Genomic DNA, 14913 nt, shown 5'->3' with positions numbered 1-14913 from the left:
AATAAACAATGCACGTCTGAGGTGTAAGAACACGCTGCTTTCCTTGGATGAGTGAACTATGAAACAAGCGCAGTGATCTTGCGGTATAATGTCATCCGTCCATTTGCACACACACCTGCTAGTCTATAATGAAATGTTTGTAAAGCCAGCCTTTCTCTTGCGAGTACCGCTTCTATCTGCTTCTGGCTCGGCATTGACAGAGCTTTTTGCCAAAACAATATAGAGCACGTTAAGTTTGTACTGAATGTATTTTGGATAAAAGCAAAGAACATTAAATCGAAAGAAAAGGTCAACCATGGACTGGCGAGAAGTGAATGTGTGGTATGTGACTGGAAGTCTCAATATTGAATGGAGATATTGTGCCTCATTTTGGGTTGGGCGTTTTCCTTTCGCTCAGGAATACGAGAAAATGACCATTACCTCCGTCAGTATCCCTGAAAATTCAGAGTTTACCACTGATACAATGGCCACGGTATTGATATGTCTGCAATACTGCGGTGGTATTCCAGCAATACCACTGAATATATTTTTAAAAACTAATATTTTAACCATCATAGAAATCGTGTAAAGTGATAATGAACAGTAGGGGCACATACCAATGTTGCACACTGTGGTTTCATAAATAAGAGGGGCAACTCTGACCCTTTTATGTCTTGTACGGGTAAGGTGGTGAGTGAATGGGCATCAGAGATGATCACCTCTTCACCCTCGATCACCATATGAAAACCAACGCATTTCTCTGTATTGTTGAGAACACATCTTTTGGGCCATTTTACATTGGAAACCTCCGCCTGTGGTGTGGAGGTCAAAAACGGGCACTTTTCAGTTTGACAATCCATCTACTAATACCTCCAGCAGTATTGATACGATTTAGCGCCTATACACAATGTGTTTCAAAGCGCTCTTAAATTAGACTACTGTGAGAGGTAATTTCCTACTAACTTCGGAAGTGGGCGCGGTAAAAAACAGAGTATTTGACAAATACCACAATCTTTACAGTTACCTCCCGATTTATTTTCAGGCCTGCATTCTTGTGGCAAGTAAACATGATTGAGTAACTGCATCAATGGTATGGTGAAAATCACTCAAACTGCAGAAAGGCATTCCATATGAACAAAGCTGTGTTAAGGAGAAGAGGAAATATCGACAAAGGGGAACTCCAACCTCACCAGCTCATGCATACGGCGGCAGAGCTAAGTTTCGGCTAAGAGGATGGATCTAACATGTTTCCGTCACAGACAACGCATTACCCCTCTATAAAGGATAGCCTGCTGACTGAAGACTGACCAAATATCTCTTTATCCTAATCTTTTTTTTTTAATCAAAGACTTGAAATTGCTGAAACTAAAATTACTGTGCGCTAACCTAAACTGTGCTCATATTGTACCAACCATGAGACATTTGCTGGATGAGATGTAATCGAACATGATTTCTGGATGAGAACTCTGAGATAATTTAAGAATATCCTGTCTCTTCCATTATACATTTTTATTAATTAAAGAGTGGATTTTGACAGTTACATAGGATCAATCAATCAATAATAGGGAAATAAACATCCAATCAAACATGTTGAAACATCATTGGCCATCATGTCAGAAAAAGAGTACATGGATTTCACACAGCACTTTTCTGCACTCTGCGTGCACTTTTTAAGAATCATACCATCACTGAGTAAATGACAAAATCACAAACTCGGTACAGCTACTCATTTGCAACTTGGATTTACATTATTTGTCTCCAGACCAATACCAATACAAGCTGAATGCACACATCAAAGTGCGAGTGGATAAGGATCATGTTTCCATTGGTGGAGCTGTAATCGTTAAACAAGAAAGACAAAATGCTTAGTCATGATAAAGCCAGATGTTGGTTGTCTGAAACAAGGGAAGAAGAAAATGTGTGCAGATCAGTGGTCTAGGCCACGGCACTGTGCCGACATCTTCTGACTTGCACAGATCTGAATGTGTACCACTGATCCAGCATTACGCTACACATTATTTGGCATTCTATTCCCTGCCGGCAGTGGATGGAACGATGTGGTTCAATTAGTTCCAAATGGGTATTTCTTAAATACATAGATCACAGTGTCGCGACTCTGTAGTCATGCTTTAAGAGACCCTTTTCAGATACCTATAACTTTGGCTGCGTTATATATAGACCTGGCGGAAGATTTATTTTTGATAGTCGCTAAATTCTCTCTCATAAGGTGGGACAAAGTTAGTATATATGACATGATATGATTTGGTATTTATAACGCGCCTTTACAAAAGTGTTTCTAGGCGCCACAAGACAAGGAGGGGAGACAGAGAGATAACGACAAACAATCTTACTAGGCCTTGCAAGTGCAACGAGAAGTGCAGGGGAGAGGGTGAGGGGAGAAGTGCAGGAGGGGTACGAGGTTAAGTGCAGTCGGGGCAGCAGGGCTCCGAGTAAGCGCGAGGACGGCAGGGGACTACATGGGTGCAGTGCCAAACCAGAGTGCTGAGTAGGCCTGAAGGCAGTGCAGGGTGACTGGTCAAGGGCGGGGGTGTGGTACCTTGTGCGACTCTGAGGGCAACTACGCCAACAGTCAGGACAAGCAGACAGCTAGATTAGCAGGGGAGAGGGAGAGAGAAGAAGGAAGAGAAGAGGAAGATCTTGAGCAACTCCCGGAATTTATAGGTGATCCGGCTGAAGTCTGAGAGGGGCAGGGAGGCAGTTCCAGAGGGAGGCACCAGCAGAGGAGAGAGATCAACCCCCCACTCTATGTTTGGAAAAGCATCTGAGCCGCAGAGAGTTTGAGGAAGCTGAGCGGAGGGCTCTAGAAGGGAGGTATTAGGAAGAGAGTGTTGGATATAGAGAGGACCACAGCCCCAGAAAGCCTTGTGGATGATGCAGAGGGTTTTGAACTTGATCTTCGTGGACACAGGGAGCCAGTGGAGAGATTTCAGAGCTGGAGAGATGTGGTCCGTGGGTTTGAGGCCAAGGATAAGTTCCTGTTCTGGATTAGTTGAAGAGGGCGAAGAGAAGAGTTAGGAAGATTGGGAAAGAGGCTGTTGCAGTAGTCCAGCCTGGAGAGAACCAGCGCTCTGGAGACACTGAGCTTCTGGGGGAATGTGAGAAAAGGTAGGATACCTCTGAGGAGGTGAAGCTAGAAGTGGGCCTTCTTGGCAAGGTCCATGATGTGTGGGGATTAGGAGAGAGTGGAGTCGAAGATGACGCCAAGGTTTCTTGCCTCACAGGAGGGTGAGGTTAGGGGGACCAAGGAGGGTGGCCAGAGGGAAAGAGGAAAAGTGGGGGCATGGGTCTGAATGAAAATAATCTCTGGCTTACTGGCATTAAAGCAGAGGTTGTTAGAGGTGCGCCATCCCTGAATAGCAGATAAACAGCCAGGAATGAGTGAGGAGGCTGAGGGATGCCTAAAAGAGAGCCGAGTGTCTTCTGCATAACACTGAAAGTTAGAGAAGGTAGAGATCGGGGGGGTGGCAGATAGACATTAAAGAGCCAGGGTGATAATAGAGCCCTGGGGAACACACCAAATGTGGAAAGAGAGGTGGTTGAGAGAAAGGACCCAAGTGGGACTTGGGAGGTTCGGTCCAAGAGGAAGGAGGACAGTCAGGCCAGAGCCTGACCAGTGATGCCAAGGTTCACTCTAAGACGGTTGATCAGCGTGCCGTGACTCACCGTGTCAGAGGGAGAGGAGAGGTCAAGGTGGATGAGGACAGAGTGAGAGCTGGAGTCAAAGTTAGAGAGCAGATCTTCACGGGAGTTCAGGAGAGCAGTTTCTGTGCCTCTGCCCGATCTGAAGCCAGACTGATGGTCATGGAGATAACCAGCAGATTCAATGTGAAGGTTCAGCTGAGAGATGGACAGTTTCTCAAGGAGTTTTGCCCAGGAAAGGAGTAATAGAGACCTGGTGATAGTTGTCTGGGCAGTAAGGACCAGCAGAGGGATTTTTCAGGAGGGGGTGCACAAGGGAGGGCTTGAGAAGAGATGAGAAATATCCAGTGGCAAAGGGATGATTGTAGAAATCGGCCAAGGCTGGAGCAGAGGAAACAAGGTTATCCTTGATGGTTCTGGAGGAGCAGGGGAGCACCGGTTTGGATGAAACTTTCATAGACCGGGCTTATCTAGAAATATCATCAGGTGATATGGGGGTTGGTGGAGAGAGATTTTGCAGATTTTAAAATGTTTGGCCATGCTTTTAGAGACCGCAGAGACGCAGGCTTGAACATGGACCCTCTTCTTGGAGAAGACAGGGTCTGTATTGCCTTTGGAGCAGGCGGCTGGCCAGTTTGTCAGAGGAAGTGCCCGAAGCTCTCCACTTCCGCTCGGCCTCTCTGCACTTGCGTTTCAGAGCGGGAAAGTCAGACTCATACCAAGAATTTCACTTGGAGGCAGGCTTCAGACAGATCCTCATGACAGGGGCAAGGATATCGAGAGCATTTCAGATAGAGAGGTGAAGGTTGGGGAGGGCTGTGTCAGCCGCAGAGGTAGGAGGAGGAAAGAAAGAGGCAAACGCAGCAACTCACACCCGCTTCATAGGTCGAATGTCATAGGTCGAATGACCGAGAAGGAAGGTGGCAGTGCTGGGGTAGGTTTTGCCAGGGGGACAGACGGTGTTTCAGGTGAGAGGAAAGCAGAAAAGTGGTCAGTCCAAGAGAGTGGAGTAGTGAGAGGGAGATGTGAACATCCAAGGTGTGTCCAGCTGTGTGTCAGACCAAAGGGAAGAACAGAGAGGGGGAGAGAGAGTCGCAAAGGATGCAGAAAGGCCCATAGTGGTCAGAGGAGTCAAGTGGATGTTGAAATCCCAGACAAAGAGCAGCTTAGAGGTACAGGCGAGGAGAGATCAGCCCATTCAGAGAGGAAGAGGGCGCCCTGGCCAGTTGGCCTGTAGATGGTAGCCAGAGTCAGAGAGATGCCAGGAGAGATAGCGAGCCTGCAGACCAGGCATTCAAAGGAGTAAGCCTGGGTGGAAATGATAGAGGCGGGTACCCACTCAGGAAAGACCAGTGCCACTCCACCTCCGGGCCCCTGGGTTTGGAGAGTATCTTGTAGCCCTCGGGGAGGAGAGTGTCAAAACATGTGACAGAGCTGGCCGTGAACCAAGTCTCAGTGAGAGCGAGAAGATCCAGATCAAGGTCTTAGAGGAGGTGGCAGATGTCAGAGGAGTGTTTGACAGCAGAGCAAACATGGAGCGTAGCCATGTGGATCAGCTTGCCACTTTTGAAAGACTTCTGTGGTGGGATAAAGGAGAGAGGTACACCCAGTGGAAGAGGCAGAGGGGTCCAAGAGAGGGCATAGGCAGATGGAACGGGCAGATGGCTCAGAGAGGCAGAGGGGAGAGCCACAGAGGAGTCAGCAGAGTTGGAAGAGAGTGCAGAAGAGTCAGAGAGATAGAGGAGATAGATGGCTGACGGACCAAACAGGTGGTAGATAGGGTAGCAGGAGAAGGGAGGAAGTTGATAAGATGTGGGAGACACCTATCCAGGAGGAGGCGGTTGGGCTGAGTGTCCTGGACCATAACTGTCCCATTTAGATGGACATCAATGATGGTTTGGTAGGACAGGAAGGAGGCCAAGAGGACCTCCCATCTTGTAGCACCATTAATGGGAGATGAAGAGAAAGGAGAGAGAACAGCGACCATATGCAAAGTCCATAGGTCGGAAGAGGGAACAACAAAGAGGATGTCGGTGAGTGTCTGTCTCGAGGAGGCACTGACGAGGGTGTCATCGATGGGAGGGCCTGGATTGGGTAATACAACTTGCTCTCACCAACAGACAGAACAGACATATTAATTTACATCAAACCTTTGCAAGGAGCGGGTGTCTGGTCCTGAAAAGTGCTTTTGCGTGTTTTGGTAGAAAACTATCCAAGGGTTTGTCTTGAATCCAAACCCCCAGTAGTGATATTGGAGTTCTCCCAACCTACTTGTGAACCCACAGTGCCATTTTCCTGTTCCTGATTTACCAACTGGTGTTCACGGGTGAGCAGTGTATCAATTTTACCATTGAGCAACCAGAGAAAACATTTACTTTTTTAAAATAAATTAATCTGATTGGTTTGGGGCCACAACAAATACAAATGACCTGCACTCTTAGTCAAGAACTTTGAGGGGTACTGCAGATTTCTTTTAAAGTGGGCAATTTGCAGTACACTGAGACAGGGTGTGCAATATGTTCTCAAACAAGCAAACAAACTGGCCGTGTCTGTGGTCCATAGGTCGACCCATGGGCCCTTGTGTTACCCCGGAACCTAGGGAAGGGTGTGTGCGCCATGGCCAGGTCTTGGCACCAGCACAAGCCTGGCATAGATTGTGGCATCTAGGCATTAGGTTATGTTATATCTCTGAATATCACAAAGGAAACGGTACCAATCCCATCACTACCTCAGTCCTTATTCTGCTCGACCTCTCTGCAGCCTTTAACACGGTTAGCAATGACACCCTGACCAAAAGACTAGAAGACATTGGCATAACAGACAGCACTACGCTGGACCAAATCATTCCTAGCAGACAGAACAGAAACCGTATGGATCAAACCTTTCAAATCCACTCCACGAGTTAACGACTGTGGAGCGCCACAAGAATCCTCATTATCTCCACTATATTTCAACATCTATCAGACTCCAGTCATCAGAATCTTAAAAATATACAACATTACATGTTACAACTATGCAGATGACACTCAGATCATCTATAAAATCAAAGACACCGATGCCGACCATTCAACCCTAATCGACTGTCTAAAAGAAGTCTTCAACTGGATGGATGCCAACAACCTGAAAATCAACCCAGGAAAGGCAGAAATCATGATCGTATCCAAAGACCAAGAGAACAAAACCACCATCCCGTGGCCTACGGAAATGAGAAACGCACCAACACCATCAGTGTTAGTAGAAAATCTGGGAGTCCTAATGAACAACACCCTAACCCTAGAACCACAAATAAATGCAACAGTGAAGAAATGCTTTTTCCTCCTCCACACGGCAAGAAGAAGTCTACCTTTCCTCATCTTCACGCACAAAACACTCACTATCGTCGCCCTAATCATGTCAAAAATCGACTATGCAAACAGCCTCTACCTCGGAATACCAGAATACCTCCTGAAGAAACTGCAACGGATCCAAAATGCAGCAGCAAGACTACTCCTCAAACTATCCAGAAGAGACCACATCACTCCAGCCCTAAAAACACTACACTGGCTCCCAGTAAAACATCGCATCACCTTCAAAACAATGTGCATAACGCACAGGGCAATCAGCGGACAAGGAGCAGAATTCCTACAAAAGAAAATAACAGTCTACAAACCAACAAGACCCCTCCGATCAAGCAACGAAATACGCCTGGAACTCAAACCATACCTTAAGAAAAAACTTGGAGGCACCTCCTTCTACCACTTAACTGCAAAAACCAACATCCCAAAAGAAATAAACACTGAAGATCACCTAAAGTTCAGGAAATCACTAAAAACTTGGCTCTTCAACACCACAGACTAAATCTGAAAACCAAAACAGGAAAAAGGATGACTAAACTGGAAAGGACACAGGCAACCCCGAACCGACAGGGAAGCTCCCACGGCACCTGGACGGGTGACACCGGATAGACTAGAACACAGGTGACACACACGGACACTGAGTCAACTACCCCAGACAATTCCACCAACACTTCCCCCCCCCACCCCTTAGTTACCGCCAGGTACCACAGTGTTGTTGTATTGTCGAGATATTGGCAATCACCACACTACCTGAGATGTTGACATTGGCAGGTGCACTGGCCACAGGAGTATGAAGGGAGGATAAGGGGGGCTATGAGAGATGGGGGACCATAGGAGTAAGGAACTTTGTATGCCAGTCGGACCCAGATCAGGGGAGACTAAGTAAGCCGAGCGCCTCAATTCAGGATAGAGACGCAAACCAATCAACCCTACTAACAATTTCCCCTTCTGCATACACCCCTCAAACTCCAAACCAAACACAACCAAAACCTACAGCACAACAAACTGCACAAACTTCACTACATTGCAACAACAAAACAAAAACACACATAGACTCGTACAACAGTACACAACTACTACCGGCCGCAAACACCCCAGGCCCAGCCAACGGACCCACCGGGCTGAGGCCGCCAACAGCACATCACTGCTCTCTTGCACTTTTCCTGCTTCCTCCCACTAACTCAACCTCCCCTCCTCTTTCAGAGCCGCCAGAGCGCCTTGGGACCACTCCGGTGGTGAAAGTGCGTGGTACAAATGTCCTTTAACATTAACGTTAACATACATTCACAGTATCTCCTCATGATCCCAAAAAAACATCAAGTCCTAAAAAAGCGGACTAACTCCTGTTATATGTAGTGCAAAAAAGATATCATCTTATTCCATGATATAAAACAATTAGCACCGTCCCGGCAGGGAGCCACCAAATCAGGAGGCTAGGAACACGGGCAGATAATGCTGATATAGCCCACCATCCAAGCCACCTATTGACCAGTTCACCTGCCAGCCATCTGCCCCCACCCCGTTCCTTTTTTTTTCAATCCCCCTTCCCCACTTACCTTATTGTGGCAGAGGCAAGTGCTGCCGCTTCTTCCACTCTACCCGCCTTCCTTTTCCATGGCGGCCACGTTTATATGGTATTTTCTTTCCATGAACAAGGCGGCGCAAGAGAACCAGTTCATAGAAACAAAATACTTTAAATTAGCCCCGTCCCAGCCCATGGGACGGATGTTAATAGCATTAACCAGCCATTTCAAGGACTGGAACGTGTGGTAACGTCCCAGGTTTTTGTTAAATGCCTCACTGCACTCAGGCCTTTAACAAGCCGGTAAGATGGCTCAGCGGGTTGAGCACACGCTGCTGCGATCTGAGCGTGATCTGCAGGTCGCAGGTTCGAATCCTGGCAAGGCCAACTCAGCCTTTCATCCTTCCGAGGTCGATAAATGAGTACCAATTTCGGTTGGGTGATATTGTATGTAAATATGTGCTCTGTAAAGCGCTTTGGATTAAGGCGCTATATAATAACACATCATTATCATTAACTCAGGCCCGGGGCCTGGAACGAGTGGTAAACTCGTTGTATATCCAAATGTCAACAACACTGTAGGATGTAAGACCATCGAAAACTCACAAAAACCATACATAACAAATGTTCACAATGTATTGGAACTATACAGTCGTGTACATATACATCAATCTGTATCCTGTGTCACCCTACAAGTTTCTGTCCCTTATCACCCAACTATGCTGGACATTCCTCAAAGGCCGTGTTGTTCCGTGTAGTGTGATCACCTAAGGCTAGTCATACACTAGGGATTATTCCACAATTGTCCACAAAGATACTTCACTCGTAATTCAAGAATATGACATCCTACTTCTACTCCAATCCAAAAAATACACTCTTATTGGAATATGTAGTTACAAAATAACACATTACTATTCAGACAATGAATTTATAGCACCAAGAACGTTATGGTGGGTTTAAAAAGGTGAGGGAGGAAAAAACCCTTTCACTGGAAATATGAAAGTAGGAAAATCCATTTGAGCCGAGTCACACACTCCACAGTGTCCCTAGTAGCCATCGCTGGAAGTTCACCTCCAGTTCTGAGCCGCAACAGCAAGGCATTGTGGCTATGCAAATTAGCCCAAATGCGAACCTTTTCTCCAGGAAATTGTCTTTTTGTAAGAGGGCTGTGATATTTTATACATAGCTTAATCAACACAAGACAGCCATTTTGCAAGTCTGTCAGTATAACTACATGCCTGGTTTCACCCTCATTAGGGATCATCAGTGCAGTATAGTCCTGACAGCCTTCTGGTTGGAGCATTTGGCCATGTTTTCACAGCACCAAGAAAGTTATGGTGGGCTTAAAAAGGTTTGAAAAAAAACCTTTCACCTGAAATGTGAAAGAAGGAAAATCCATGTGAGCCTAGTCACACACTCCACAGCACCCCTTGTAGCCATCGCTGGCAGTTCACCTCCAGTTCTGAGCCACAACAGCAAGGCAAAACCCAAGGTGAGAGGGACTGCTGAAACAGCAGGGGTTTCAAGAGTTTGCAAAATCTACCAATGTCAGATTGAAGCCTAAGCAAGCGAGGGAGCATGTTCCATCCACATTTTTGCTCCTTTTACTGTGAATGTTCTGCCACTGGTAGACTGGAGTCTAAATCTGGGAGAGACCAACCGCATGAGTGCGCAGGTTCGACAGGGGTGACATGACGCATGCAGGGAATCTCTTAGAAAGATGGGCGGGGGCTATATCATATAAACATTTATGAAGCAAAATGGAAACTCATGGGTAATGTGTGAGCGTAATGGGATGTTCCAGAGAGTTCTGGCAGTATTATTTTGGAGCGTGTGACAGAGAAATTTGAGAGAACAGATGACTAATGAATTTCAATAATACAGTTTAGAGCCAAACATGGTTTATGTGATAGTAGGCAGATGCCTACTATCCAGACCTGCTGGAACATAATGTGAAGCTCTCGCACTTTTGCTCTTTATTTCCTTGAAGTATATTTATGAGGGGAAATACCGCTAGTGGAGGAGGCAATTGGTCGGTATTGTTCAGTTAGAGCAGACATTTGGACACAGGCTTCTGACGCTGGCACATTAAACATAATATAATATGTTTTCCTTTTGTACCAGCGACCAGTAATGATTTTACAAAGAGGTTTTGTTTAATAATGTTTTTTTTCCTTGCACTGAGTTTTCGCTACAGCCAGTCCGCTGTTGGCAAACAAGACACTTTCTACTGTCACTTATGCACGGTCCAGTGTTGGGGGAGAATCACCAGGAATGTGGACCCATAAAGTGGAAGATGTCTAGAGTAGGGCATCAACTAAATATTAGTCAACTTGTGCAATATGAATACATAGGCATGTTGTTTCTAATATAGCCTCTCTCGTTCAACTTAGCAGGTTCCCATAACATGTCACACAACCAGTGGATACATCTCTTTAGAAGGGCATCAGCGTGGTCTCTAGTTCACGTGCATTCGTCATACAGATGAACACTCTTAAGTATCCACTAAATGGTCTCCCAACCCTAATGAGTCTGTGCTTCACCCCTGCAGATTCCCGATTTGCAGTTTGTGAATGTATTGATGTCCCAGGATTACCCATTGTGTGGGGGAGGGCAGGGTGGCCGTATGTGCACGAATTGCTAAATGTACGATTGTTAAGTGTAAAGCTTCCTTATCAGTTACACTGAGATTGTTTCAAATTGTTAGTCCAGTATTCATCTGTCATGATGTTATCAACATTAGGTTTTAAAAACAGGGAATTCCACTCCACTCCCATACCTATGAGCTCTTTGCTTCACCATATTTACATCATTTCGGGGGTCATCACAGGTTGGGTGGAGTGGCAAAATAAATGCAGCCGTAACGCTAGTACCCGCATTACCGAGTTTGGGCGGAAAGTGGGAGATTTACCTAATCATTTTTGCTGGAAGGTAAATCTTGCCACTTTCCGCCCATTTGTGGCACTATTACCACGGCACTAATATCGCCTAGAATGGACCCAATGGGAATGGGGACTTAGCACCCGGCCCCACGGCAACTCAGGATCCGGCGCCAATAGCGCCGGACCGAGTTGCAGTAACGCAATTTGCGTTGGCGGTATCCCGGCCGATTTACCGCCAAGGTTGTGACAGAGACCTTAAACACTAACTTCCATTAGTACCCTAATGACCCATCAGCAACCTTCTTGAGTAGTGTAATGTCTTATGTACACTGACAAAACAAGGTACACAAATATATTTGGGCTATTTCTAGTTTGAGCTAACTGCCACTGCCGCAGATATCAGGCTCAAAGGATATTTCTTTAATGTTTTGGTGGGCCTGCACTATCCTAGAGCAGTTTGCAACCTCAGCCGTAGATCACAAGAACGAATATAAGTCAAATTGGACCCAGGCTACTTGCGCCTCTATACAACTCCTAATATTCTTAATGGGTATTATTGTGCGTGGAATTTATGATTATGTATGGCTTTATTATAAAACTGTCTTATCTCATTTTAAACTTATGAGTTGAAATAATGGCATCCAAATAACTAAAAATGGCGTGTGATAACTGTAAAATATATTGTTGGAATTGATTATGTAATTCAGCTCGAGGACGGCCATCAGGTGTCCGAAACACGCATTGGCCGTTATAGATTTTGTAACATTGACGTTAAGAATTTTAGGAGTGTACGGGGCCAATTTGATTTATAATGTGATGAAACATACCATTAGATACAATTTTTTTGTGTACCACTGTTGTATTAAAGCACCTGTACTGCTTTGGATTATGAATTGTGTATTAGATTCCTGTTATGTGATAATTTGATTCGAAATTCTGAAATACGTTCAACCAGATAACACTTGGTTTTGGGTTTCATTAGCTAGCATACTTATGTGACCAGACCCTGCAGTGGAATCGCCATATCCACTTGTCCATTTGATGGGTACCTCTATAACATTTGCACTTACAGATCTCGTTTCTACTTCACCCACATCTTGCTCAAATAAGCTTGACCCCAAGCTAGAACTTAGTGGAGCAAATGTATTACATAATTCTCTATCTTCAGATACAAGCTATTGGGGATCCTCATTTCCCAACTAAACACTGTATTTCTCGTGGGGTTCTGGTTGCCCTACATCTACCACCTTTTTCAAAGAACGAACTTACATTGTAATTAAACAGCTAGATCCACCTTCTTGGCATGCCCCCTTAGAAATTTCATGTAGGGCTAACAAACTTTTTTCCTGGGCATTTAGATCCAGTAAACATCGTTTTGGAGCATTTTTCCAGCCACTAGACTTCGGCCTTTGCTCTACTTCCTCTGTGGCATCCCAGCAGATGGCTGCCAGGCTGTCCCACTTAGCACCACTTCGCTCAATGGGATTTCAGGGCACTTCTTAAATTGTGTCCATAGCGTAATCAATGTGCCTCACAGGAAAAACTTTACGTGGGCCTTGCCTCAACTCAAAGCTATCTTCTGCTGGAAGACTACCCCTTTTAACCCACTTCAGAACTGAGGAAAACATGGATATTCACCCATCCTTACGTCTATCTATAATACCCCATTCACCCACTTATTCACCCCCACATCGAACCATATATTTAAAAGGTCCAACCATATTCACCTCATCCAAACATGTTCAACCACCACATGTATCTATTCATCTATCCACCCACAATACAACCATAGTCACCCACCCTCATTCATCCACCCAACTGTAATCACTTACCACCCGTCCAACCAATACTTTCTTCCATTCACCCACCCATATGGCCACCCAGCCTAGTATATATATCCACTCTTCCATCCAACCTTATTCAACCACTCATTCAGCCTCCCATCCTACCATGTACACCGTTTATCCAGCCAACCGAGTTCAATCACTCATCCACCCTCTGCCAAACATTCACACACTCATCCATCTAAAGAACCGCTCACACTTCTAAAAAAACTAAGTGTTGTCTTTACCAATATGTTTTTTAAGTCGGTGTACAAAGACTGCTTTGTGCTGGGAAGATAGAAAAAAAGGTAAACGTAAAGAGAACACCTGAACCCAAACACAAAGAGGAGAAAGACTCACGCCTACGGAGTTAGTTAGCACTGATGGAAAACTCCCACTTTGCATAATATGTCAACTTAGTATCTTGGGAGACAGTAAGTTTCAGCGTATGCATAAAGTTGGAGTTTTTTGGAACAATAAGGATTGCTTGATGGCATAACTAAATACAGACATGTACGGACCGGACAGCGACCTTTGGCTACTAGTGAAAGCCTTGATAAGGACCCCGCTTTTTACATTTTAGTGCCAATCGAACTTGTATTTTCATTATAAAAAGCACTACAGCCAACCCAAGTTTCCAATGGTCAAAATGTAAAACTAAAATGAAAAAATTGAAGATAAAAAGGAAGAGGTTCCTACTCCACATAAGTGTATTTTCTCATTGATGCACGATGAGTCTGAAAGCACAATTGCATTGATGAATATTAATATTTGTTTCACACTAACTTCCAGAGGACTCATTGTCTCCTGAGCCACAAATATCCAACACTGGGTCCTTTATAAACACAATGCATTCCGGAACGTGTAGTTTTGGATGACTGCAAAGCGAGTACCACATCATTACGCTGCGTTGTAAAAAGAAATCCCACGCCATCCATCATCCGAAACCAAAGCTGTACAACCGAATAGTAGTTGGGGGGCAAACGTGGACAGCTGATCAGTAAGCTTTTCAAGAGAACGTGCAGATTATCCCTTCTGAGAAAGGATCCAACCCGACCCCTCCCCTGCGCGGTCTTGTGAAATCGGACATTCACTACAAAAACACTTAAACACATCAATTACGGCTAAAGAAACGCACCTGGATTTATATTTCAGTTCTTCCCGCAGAGCTGTAAACAAACGATAAGCGGTGTCCCGGATTTAACGACCAACATAGGCGGCGACGCACTTGAAGCGTCCACTTCGTATCTAGTTCCCATCCGATAAACAGAGCCTAGCAACGCCCCGCCCCCTCCTCAACACGTGACTTTCAGCACGTGACGTGAACTCCCAAGTAAGTCCTACGTCAGCGTGTGAGCTACCCACCGCATCTCGATCGCAAGGGCTGGCACTGCTTCGCAAATGGTGCCAAACTGCGCGTGGATGGACCTTGCCGGCTGAGCTTATACACATAGTCGTTGCCAATTCTCCAAGATCTGAACGTTTCTAAGGAAGTAGAGCAGGTGTTCTAATATTAAGCTCCACATGCCCCAAAATACATTCTCTTAGGGGCAGAGTGTTGTGTTCTACCTAAAATGGCTTTAATCTGTGTGTGTGTGTCTGAGCCTGGAGTGTTGGGGCTATGTAGAATGTGATGATGCAAGGCTCTTGGGAATTCCACAAGAGTCAGTTGGGATTTGGAGCTTGAGCACAGGGGGGCCGTGGATGCTTCT

General features: G+C 45.4%; 1 protein-coding gene across 3 annotated transcripts in view; it reads right to left on the bottom strand.

Annotated features, from left to right (window-relative positions):
* C1PH16orf46 (chromosome 1p C16orf46 homolog) overlaps positions 1-14476 on the bottom strand; it is a 159195-nt gene extending 144719 nt beyond the window's left edge. For 2 of the 3 annotated variants that reach the window (XM_069652836.1, XM_069652833.1), the window contains exon 1: positions 14340-14468. The gene's annotated coding sequence lies outside the window, so the exon portion shown is untranslated. Of the gene's footprint in view, positions 1-14339 lie in introns of all 3 variants that reach the window. The other variant, XM_069652824.1, reaches the window with a different exon arrangement.
* Between the last annotated feature and the right edge of the window lie 437 nt (positions 14477-14913).

The sequence above is a fragment of the Ambystoma mexicanum genome, chromosome 1p (genome assembly GCF_040938575.1).
Source record: "Ambystoma mexicanum isolate Mex_15411 chromosome 1p, UKY_AmexF1_1, whole genome shotgun sequence".
Classification (NCBI taxonomy): Eukaryota; Metazoa; Chordata; class Amphibia; order Caudata; family Ambystomatidae; genus Ambystoma; species Ambystoma mexicanum.
This window is presented reverse-complemented; position numbering and strand designations above follow the sequence as displayed.